The sequence below is a fragment of the Lathyrus oleraceus genome, chromosome 2, assembly GCF_024323335.1.
Source record: "Lathyrus oleraceus cultivar Zhongwan6 chromosome 2, CAAS_Psat_ZW6_1.0, whole genome shotgun sequence".
Lineage (NCBI taxonomy): Eukaryota > Viridiplantae > Streptophyta > Magnoliopsida > Fabales > Fabaceae > Lathyrus > Lathyrus oleraceus.
In genome coordinates, this window is record NC_066580.1 from 201,852,873 (window position 1) to 201,861,727 (window position 8,855).

The window sequence follows — 8,855 nt, forward strand, 5'->3', positions numbered from 1 at the left end:
GGTCTCTGTGGATTCGACAATCTTTTATATTACTCTGACGCGTTCATATACTTGCGAAAAGCACGCATCAAGTTTTTGGCGCCGTTGCCGGGGACCAATTTCGTCAAATTTCATTACCCTGTTGTTATATCGTTTAGACTTAGGTTATTTCCCGCCGGTCAATGCGAAGAACTCGCAGCACCGGAAGTTTAGTATAGCCTCTGGTGGAACCTGAACGTTACGCTCGCGCACGTTTATTCTTTCATAGAATTAGGAGAGCTATGGCCGAAGATCAAAACCAAAGACCTCTTAAGGAGCCCAACCATCCAACGAAGAACCTAGTTCTAGTATAGTAAGTCCAACCATCCCAGCTAATAATTTCGAACTTAAACCCTCCCTATTCCAACTAGTGCAACAAAGACAATTCGCAGGTCTCGCTACTGAGAACCCGAACCAACATTTAAAAATATTTCTTCAATTAGCAGACACTTTTAAAACCAATGGAGCTTCTCCTGAGGCAATACATTTAAGATTATTCCCTTTTTCCCTCAGAGATAAAGCCCTATCTTGGTTAGATTCCCTTCCACCCAATTCCATTACGACTTGGGATAACCTTAGAAGAGTATTCCTTGCTAGATATTTTCCCCCGAGTAAGACTGTCGTTCTTCGAAACCATATAACTAGATTTACCCAAAACCAAGGAGAATCGTTGTTCGAAGCTTGGGAGAGATGTAAAGAGCTGTTAAGAGCATGACCACATCATGGTTTAGAAAATTGGTTAATCATTCAAACCTTCTATAATGGACTTCACTATAACACTAAGATGACAATCGACGCTGCCGCAGGCGGTGCTCTGATGAACAAACCTTATCCTGAAGCAAGTGCCCTCATTGAAGATATGGCTCAAAACCATCAATCATGGGGAGTCGAACGAGCGACAGTTGAGAAGAAGGAAGCCCAAGGAAGAGTGCATGAACTAAGCTCTATAGACATGATGCAAGCTAAAATGGACGAATTAGCCCTCAAGGTCGAGCATATGTGCATAAACCCGAATATTGCAGCCGCAGTTTCATCGGATTGTGAGATATGTGGAACCAAAGGACACCAACCTGCAGAATGCAGTCTATTAAATGAAACCCACTCCGAGCAAGTGAACTACACCCAAGGGAACCCATATTTGAATACCTATAACCTTGGATGGAGGAATCACTCAAACTTCTCCTATAAGAACAATAACCCAATCCAAAATAATGCACCTCCGAGACAATCAGGTTACCAAGCCCCAAGATCAAATCAACCTATGCAACATGTGCCACCAAAGTCGAGCCTTGAGAAAATTATGGAAAATTTTATCACCGCTCAAACCCAACAAAACAAAGAGTTCATGAACCAAAACATTCACGTTAACGAACTGATTACCCAGTTAGGAACAAAGGTTGACCAAATAGTTACTCATACCAAGATGCTTGAAACCCAGATCTCTCAGGTAGCTTTAAACCAAGCCCCCCAAACCACACCTGGAGGACAGTTCCCTGGACAACCTCAACAGAATCCGAGAGGGCAAGCCAATGCCATTATCCTACGAAGTGGGGACACTTATGATGAGCCACCAAACCGAAGATTGAGTGAACCCAAAACTTCTAAGGAATATACCGAACCCCCGGACGAAGTAAAGGAACCAGAGGAATCTGGAAACCAGGAAAGTCAAGGAAAAGGAGAAAAACCTAAAGATAAAACTTATGTACCACCCCCGCCATATAAACCACCTATACCATATCCGCAAAGACTCAAACAAACCCAGATCAATAACCAGTATCATAAATTTATTAAAGTTATAGAAAAACTTCACGTAGAAATCCCTTTCACAAAAGCCATCACCCAAATACCTTCTTACGTAAAGTTTCTCAAAGACATCCTTACCAACAAACGTAGACTAGACGATCCAAAGCCCCTGGAATGCAATTCTATTTCCGAGAATAAATTAGCCAAAAAAGATAAAGATATTGGAAATTTCTCCATTCCTTGTCTTTTGGGAAGTCATGTCATCGAAAAGGCTTTTCTAGACTTAGGAGCTAGTGTGAGCTTAATGCCTTTAGCAGTTTGTGAGAGGTTAAACTTAGGAGAATTACAACCTACTAAGATGTCACTTGAGTTAGCCGATAGATCTGTTAAGTATCCGATAGGCATTTTAGAAGATGTCCCTGTTAGGATAGGACAGTTATTTATCCCTACTTATTTTATTGTCATGGACATCAAAGAGGACAATGATATACCAATCCTTCTAGGTAGTCCATTCTTATCAACTGCTGGAGCCATAATAGATGTCAAGAGAGGAAAGTTGACCTTTGAGGTAGGTGATGAGAAAATAGAATTTATACTTTCGAAATTTCTTATGGCACCTGTGATGGGAGACGCGTGTTATGCCTTAGATATCATTGATGAATGCGTTAAAGAATTAGAACAAGAAGAAATCATAAAAACAATTAAGTTACCATCAACCCCCATAATGGAAGATGATGACTTTAGAAAACCCTACATCGATGATAACCTTTATGAATGTTTATCCCTTACCCCAGATCGTATGCCATGCCCTAAGAAACCAACCTTAGAACTTAAGGAACTGCCTAAGAATCTAAGATATGAGTTCCTCGATGAAGAGATGAATCGTCCAGTTATAGTCAGTGCTACCTTGAGCCAAAAGGAAACATACCAACTTTTAAACGTTTTACGAAGATATCCCTCAGCCTTGGGATATAATATCTCTGACCTGAAAGGTATAAGCCCATCCGTATGCATGCATCGGATTTCGCTCAAAGAAGATTCAAAACCCTCCAGAGAACATCAGAGAAGAATAAACCCTATAATGAGTGATGTTGTTAAAAAAGAAGTTCTTAAGTTACTTGAGGCAGGTATAATCTATCAGATCTCGGACAGTAAGTGGGTGAGCCCTGTGCATGTAGTACCTAAAAAGGGAGGCATCAGAGTTGTGCAAAACGATAAAGGCGAACATGTAGAAAAATGGTTAGAAGGAGGATGGCAGATGTGTATAGATTGTAGAAAATTAAATAAAGCAACCAGGAAGGATCATTTCCCTTTACCATTTATAGACCAGATCTTGGAGCGTCTAGCCAGACACTCTTACTTCTGCCATCTAGATGGATACTCTGGATTCTTCCAAATACCTATCCACCCCGAAGATCAAGAAAAAACTACCTTTACATGCCCTTATGGAACTTTTGCCTACAGACGAATGTCGTTCGGCCTCTGTAACGCCCCAGCTACTTTCCAATGTTGCATGATGTCAATCTTTGCAGATTACCTAGATGGTATCATGGAAGTGTTTATGGATGATTTCTCGGTTTGCGGATTTGATTTCCACAATTGTCTTGCTAACCTTGAGAAAATCCTGGAGAGATGCGTGGAGGTGAACCTCGTGCTAAACTGGGAAAAGTGTCATTTCATGGTGATCGAAGGAATTGTTTTAGGACATATAGTTTCCGAAAAAGGTATAGAGGTAGATAGAGCTAAAATAGAAGTTATAGAAAACCTAAAACCACCTAAAACTATCATAGAAGTCCGAAGTTTTCTTGGACATGATGGATTCTACCGGCGTTTTATCAAGGACTTCTCCAAAATAACTAAACCGTTAACTGGACTTTTAATGAAAGATATTGAATTCATTTTCGATGGAAAATATAATGAAGCATTTAATCTTTTAAAGCAAGCATTAGTGTCAGCACCTATTATGAAATCACCTGATTGGTCAGAACCTTTTGAGATAATGTGCGATGCTAGTGATTATGCGGTTGGAGCCGTTCTAGGGCAAAGGAAAGATAAGCAATTACATGCCATTTATTACGCCAGTAGAACCCTAGACGCTGCCCAACTTAACTACGCAACAACTGAAAAAGAATTACTCGCTGTAGTTTTCGCTATAGACAAATTTAGATCTTATCTAGTAGGAACAAAAATTATAGTTTACACTGATCATGCTGCCATTCGTTACCTATTAAGTAAAAAAGATGCCAAGCCCAGGTTACTCCGATGGATTCTGTTACTACAAGAGTTTGATTTAGATATACGAGACAAAAAAGGCACTGAAAATGTAGTAGCTGATCACCTTTCTAGGCTAGAACATCTGAAACCAGATTTAGTACCCATAAATGATGATTTTGCCTATGATAGACTGATAGCTAGACTAGAAACCATTGAAGATGATAACCTAGGCCCTCATTAGCACTTCCACAATTCCTTAGCAGTGAGTAACATACCCTGGTATACATACTTCGTTAATTACCTAGCCGTTGATATTGTACCCCCTGATCTTGACTACCACCGCAAGAAGAAATTCTTCCACGATGTGAGAAACTTTTATTGGGATGAACCGCTCCTTTTCAAAAGGGGAAAAGATGGCATTTTTCGCCGTTGCGTTCCAGAAGAGGAAGTAAATAGTATAATAGAGCATTGTCACTCTACACCCTATGGTGGACATGCGAGCACCTCTAAGACATACGCCAAGATTATTCAAGCTGGCCTATTCTGGCCTACCATGTGGCGCGATGTCCATGCTTGCATTGTCAAATGTGATAGATGCCAACGCACTGGAAACATTTCAAGATGTGACGAAATGCCTCTAAGAAACATTCAGGAAGTAGAACTCTTCGACGTATGGGGTATAGATTTCATGGGACCTTTCCCACCATCGTTAGGAAACAGGTTTATCTTAGTTCCTGTAGACTACGTGTCTAAGTGGATTGAAGCTATAGCTGCACCCACAAACGACACTAGGGTGGTGATCAAGCTATTTAAGAACTATATATTCCCTAGATTTGGAACACCACGTTTAGTCATAAGCGATGGAGGATCATACTTCATATCGAGGATATTTGATAAACTTTTAAGAAAATATGGAGTTAGGCATAGAGTCGCAACACCATACCATCCACAGACTAATGGCCAAGTAGAAGTATCCAATAGGGAGATAAAACAAATCCTAGAAAAAACTGTTTCAATATCTAGGAGAGACTGGTCTCAGAAGCTTCAAGAAGCATTATGGGCCTATAGAACCGCTTTCAAAACCCCTATAGTAACTACTCCCTACCAACTAGTCTATGGAAAATCCTATCACTTACCTTTTGAATTAGAGCATAAGGCCTATTGGGCCATTAAAACTTTGAATTTAGACTACCTGACCGTTGGTGAAAAGCGTATCCTTGACATTCACAAACTAGAAGAACTTAGGCAATCTGCCTACGAGAATGCAAAAATATACAAAGAGAGAACAAAAGCTTGGCATGACAAAAGAATAGTAAAGAAAAACTTTAATATAGGCGACCCTGTTCTCTTGTTCAACTCTAGGTTACGACTCTTCCCAGGGAAGCTACGCTCAAGATGGACCGGCTCTTTCGAAGTTTCCAAGATTCTGAGATCCGGAGCCGTGGAAATCAAGAACAAAACCTGTAGTCCATTCATTGTAAATGGACAAAGATTGAAGCTCTACGAAGGAGGAGACATTCCAGCAGACTACTCAAGCCACACACTGATTGATCCACCGATCCCTACTACAGGTGTATAACTTCTGATCGTCAAGCTAATGACATTAAACAAGCGCTGCGTGGGAGGAAACCCATGGTTTTTCATTTTTTACTTTTTCGTATTTTAATTTATTTTATTTTATTTTATTTTTATCATATTCTCACCGAGACTAAATATTTGAAATGTTTGTATTTTCAGGATCCCTTTGCTAACTTTTACAGGATGCAGGACTTCGACGATATGCACGTGTCCTATAGGGATGACACTTAGAGAGAGCGCTACATAGCTCTTTATCAGTGCCCTATGGCGCCACACGTTATCCAGATCAGCACTGCATGAAAGCACTGGGCATTGAGCCAAGTATCCGATTTCTGAGCCACCAACTCCATTGGGACGAGTTCGCTGATGATCTAAGCAACACCTACAGGAACTTGACATTGGAGTTCCTCAGTTTATTTGACTACAACCCTTACTCTGGACCGGATGGGTATGCTGCTTTTAGGCTTTTTGGAGTTGAGTACTCTTTCAGCCAGAAAGAGTTTGGTGACCTATTGGGTTTCCAGACCACCCCTGACGCTATCCCTGAGACACCTATGGGATACTTTCTGGGGAAGGAAGTGGAAAAGTTATGGAGTGACATATCAGGTGGAGGGAGTCAGGATCCTTCTACCCAGTTATCCCAGGCTATATATAACCCTACTTTTAGATACTTCCAGATGATACTGGCACATTCCTTCTTAGGAAAACCGGATGCTGAGACATTACTGAGTGAAGAGGAGATCTTCCTACTATTTTATGCATCCCAGTCTCGCCCAGTAGCATGTGGGAACTTTCTGTTATGTGGCCTCAGCGGTGTTTCCAGATCGACCGAAGGAGTCATTCATGTAGGAGGGATCATCACACAGATTGCTATCGCTTTAGGTCTATCCTGCAAGCTGTTACATCTCCAAACCTACAGTGGATACACTATCATGGATATCGAATTTTGTTTGACCATAGGGTTGATGAGGAGAGTCTCCTTCCACCCATGTCAGTTAAGATTGCTAGTCGATAGCGAGGCGATTCATTATTTCACACTACCTGATCCTATGATGACTAGTGTACATGATCCAACAAACTAGAGTTATGCTCTGGAGGGTCAAGGAGAGACTATCGAGGAGTCGAGATCACCACCTATTCCTGAGTATATGCCTACACCACCTTATACCAGGATCACTGTATTCTCTAACAATCTATCATTGCAGACCCTAGACATCCGCACCCAGATTGCAGAATGTTGTAGAGAGATTGCAGAGCTTAGACAGGAGTTGGCTAACCTCACCTTACAGATGGGAGTATCTGATCTCACACACACTACCGAGGCGACTGTTTATATCAGGAGATCGCAGAGCTTAGGCAGGAGATAGCCATGCTCCGTGGATCTACTTAGGAAGATGAACCCCCTACTATCTGATCTTACCATCTCATTTTATTTTGCCTCGTTTATGCTTATATTTCTTCCATTTACATAACTTATTTTATATCGTTGCATTTGGGATATTTTTCTTAACTATGTTTAGCACATCGATATTTCTACATTTATATATTCATGTTTTATGTTTGTTTATTATATTTATGCTTTTATTATAGTTTATTTATATTAATTGTTTATTTATTTTTTAGTGTAATGTTTGAATTTTATTTTTATAAAATTAAGCAAGCCTCATGTTACTAGGAAATTACAAGACAAACGCTATCCAGACCCCCCCAACCGAAAAGACAACGAGAAGCCCAAGCCAAAGGACCAAAATCCGGCCCAGCCGAATTTTGCCTTGTGGCGCCCGCCATAGATCCTGTGGCGCCCGCCACAACGTCTGTATAAGCTCGGGGCAGACTCCCTTTCTTCACCATTTTCACACCTTAAAACCTTCAAAACCCATTTTTCCACCTTGCAAAAACGTCCTTGAACCCCACAAAAGCTCACACATTTCCCATCTTCATACTATATAAATCATTTTCCCAATTTCCATTTTTGTTTTCATCCGTCGGATTTCATAAAAATCCAACCTTTTCACAAACCCATTTCATCTTCTTCACCATATTGCAAGATCTACATAATGGAGTTCAATGGATTCATTCTTCGAGGAGGGAAACCGGGAGACAGGCAAAGGAAGATTATCGAACGGTTGCAAAATCGGGAGATCCTCCCGACAAGGTATGTTGATGAAGATTGTCTTTACACTTTAGGTATCTACCATAGCATATTTTATTTATTAGATAATTTAGGTTTGCGTCGTATCTTTTCAAACAAAGAACCTACCTTTGAGAGATTGACAATCAAATTTTTAAGTTCTTTAATCTATATTGTCAATCCTAACACTGCTAGCACAGTTGGTACTGTCAAATTTAGAATGTTTGTTGTTGAATATGAATTCAGTACCGACGAACTAACAAGCCTGTTAGATATTCCTCATGGGGACGGTGCTATTTCTGAGGCTCCTTTGGATTCCGATTGGTCGGTCGAGGTGTTTTCCTTTTGGCAGAGATTGTCAAACACTTCCATAAATTCTTTTGAAGGAATTCTTGCCTCGACTATCCATAACCCGGCCATCAGAGTTTTTAGATATCTGTTGGCATGTACTATTTTTGGCCGGGAGAATCCAAATAAGGTCAATGCTCGAGAGCTTCTATTTTTGCAAGGAAGTCTCACAAATAGAAGAATTAACTCGGTCCCGTTCATGCTCGCTCATATGACTTTAACTTTAAATAAAGCGGGACCGATTGTTTTCGGAGGACTGATTACGTCTCTTGCTCGAGCGCTTAACCTGAACAATGAGATAGCTACCCTAGATCCCTTACTTCCTCGCACAATCAACCTAAAATTTCTGAGAGACATGAAATTGTGCGGATTGAGGAGAGAAGGAGGCTATGTTCTTATGGTTCATGGTATAGCTATCCCATCTGTTGTTTTACCATGCACTAGACGTACTGATGTACTTGATGAAAGGAATTGGACCTACTTTTAGATGCTCCACCTGTTTTGGGTCCTCTTCCTCCTAATGTTCCTGATGAGGAGGGACACGACACTGATGATGAATATGATCGGAGAGAGCGATCTCCCGTACCTCATGTGTCCCTTATCATCCATCACCACCACACACCGCACCATCTTCTTCTTTTGCAGGTACTGCTCCTGGCTTTTATATTATAGAAGAGATGTGGCGTGACCACATGGCTAGAGAGAAAAGGCGTGATGACCTACTCTGTACCATCTAACAACAACTGGCGGATAACATGAGCTTCATGCAAGAATCGCAGCGGAGGACGGATAGAACCTATGATACTGTTTTACAGTCCCTGCT

The 8,855-nt window shown here is 40.9% G+C and overlaps 1 non-coding gene across 1 annotated transcript; it reads right to left on the reverse strand.

Moving 5' to 3' along the window:
• Nucleotides 1–640: 640 nt before the first annotated feature.
• Nucleotides 641–747, reverse strand: LOC127124198 (small nucleolar RNA R71). Its single transcript, XR_007803824.1, has one exon. It is a non-coding gene; the product is annotated as a small nucleolar RNA R71 (small nucleolar RNA).
• Between the last annotated feature and the right edge of the window lie 8,108 nt (nucleotides 748–8,855).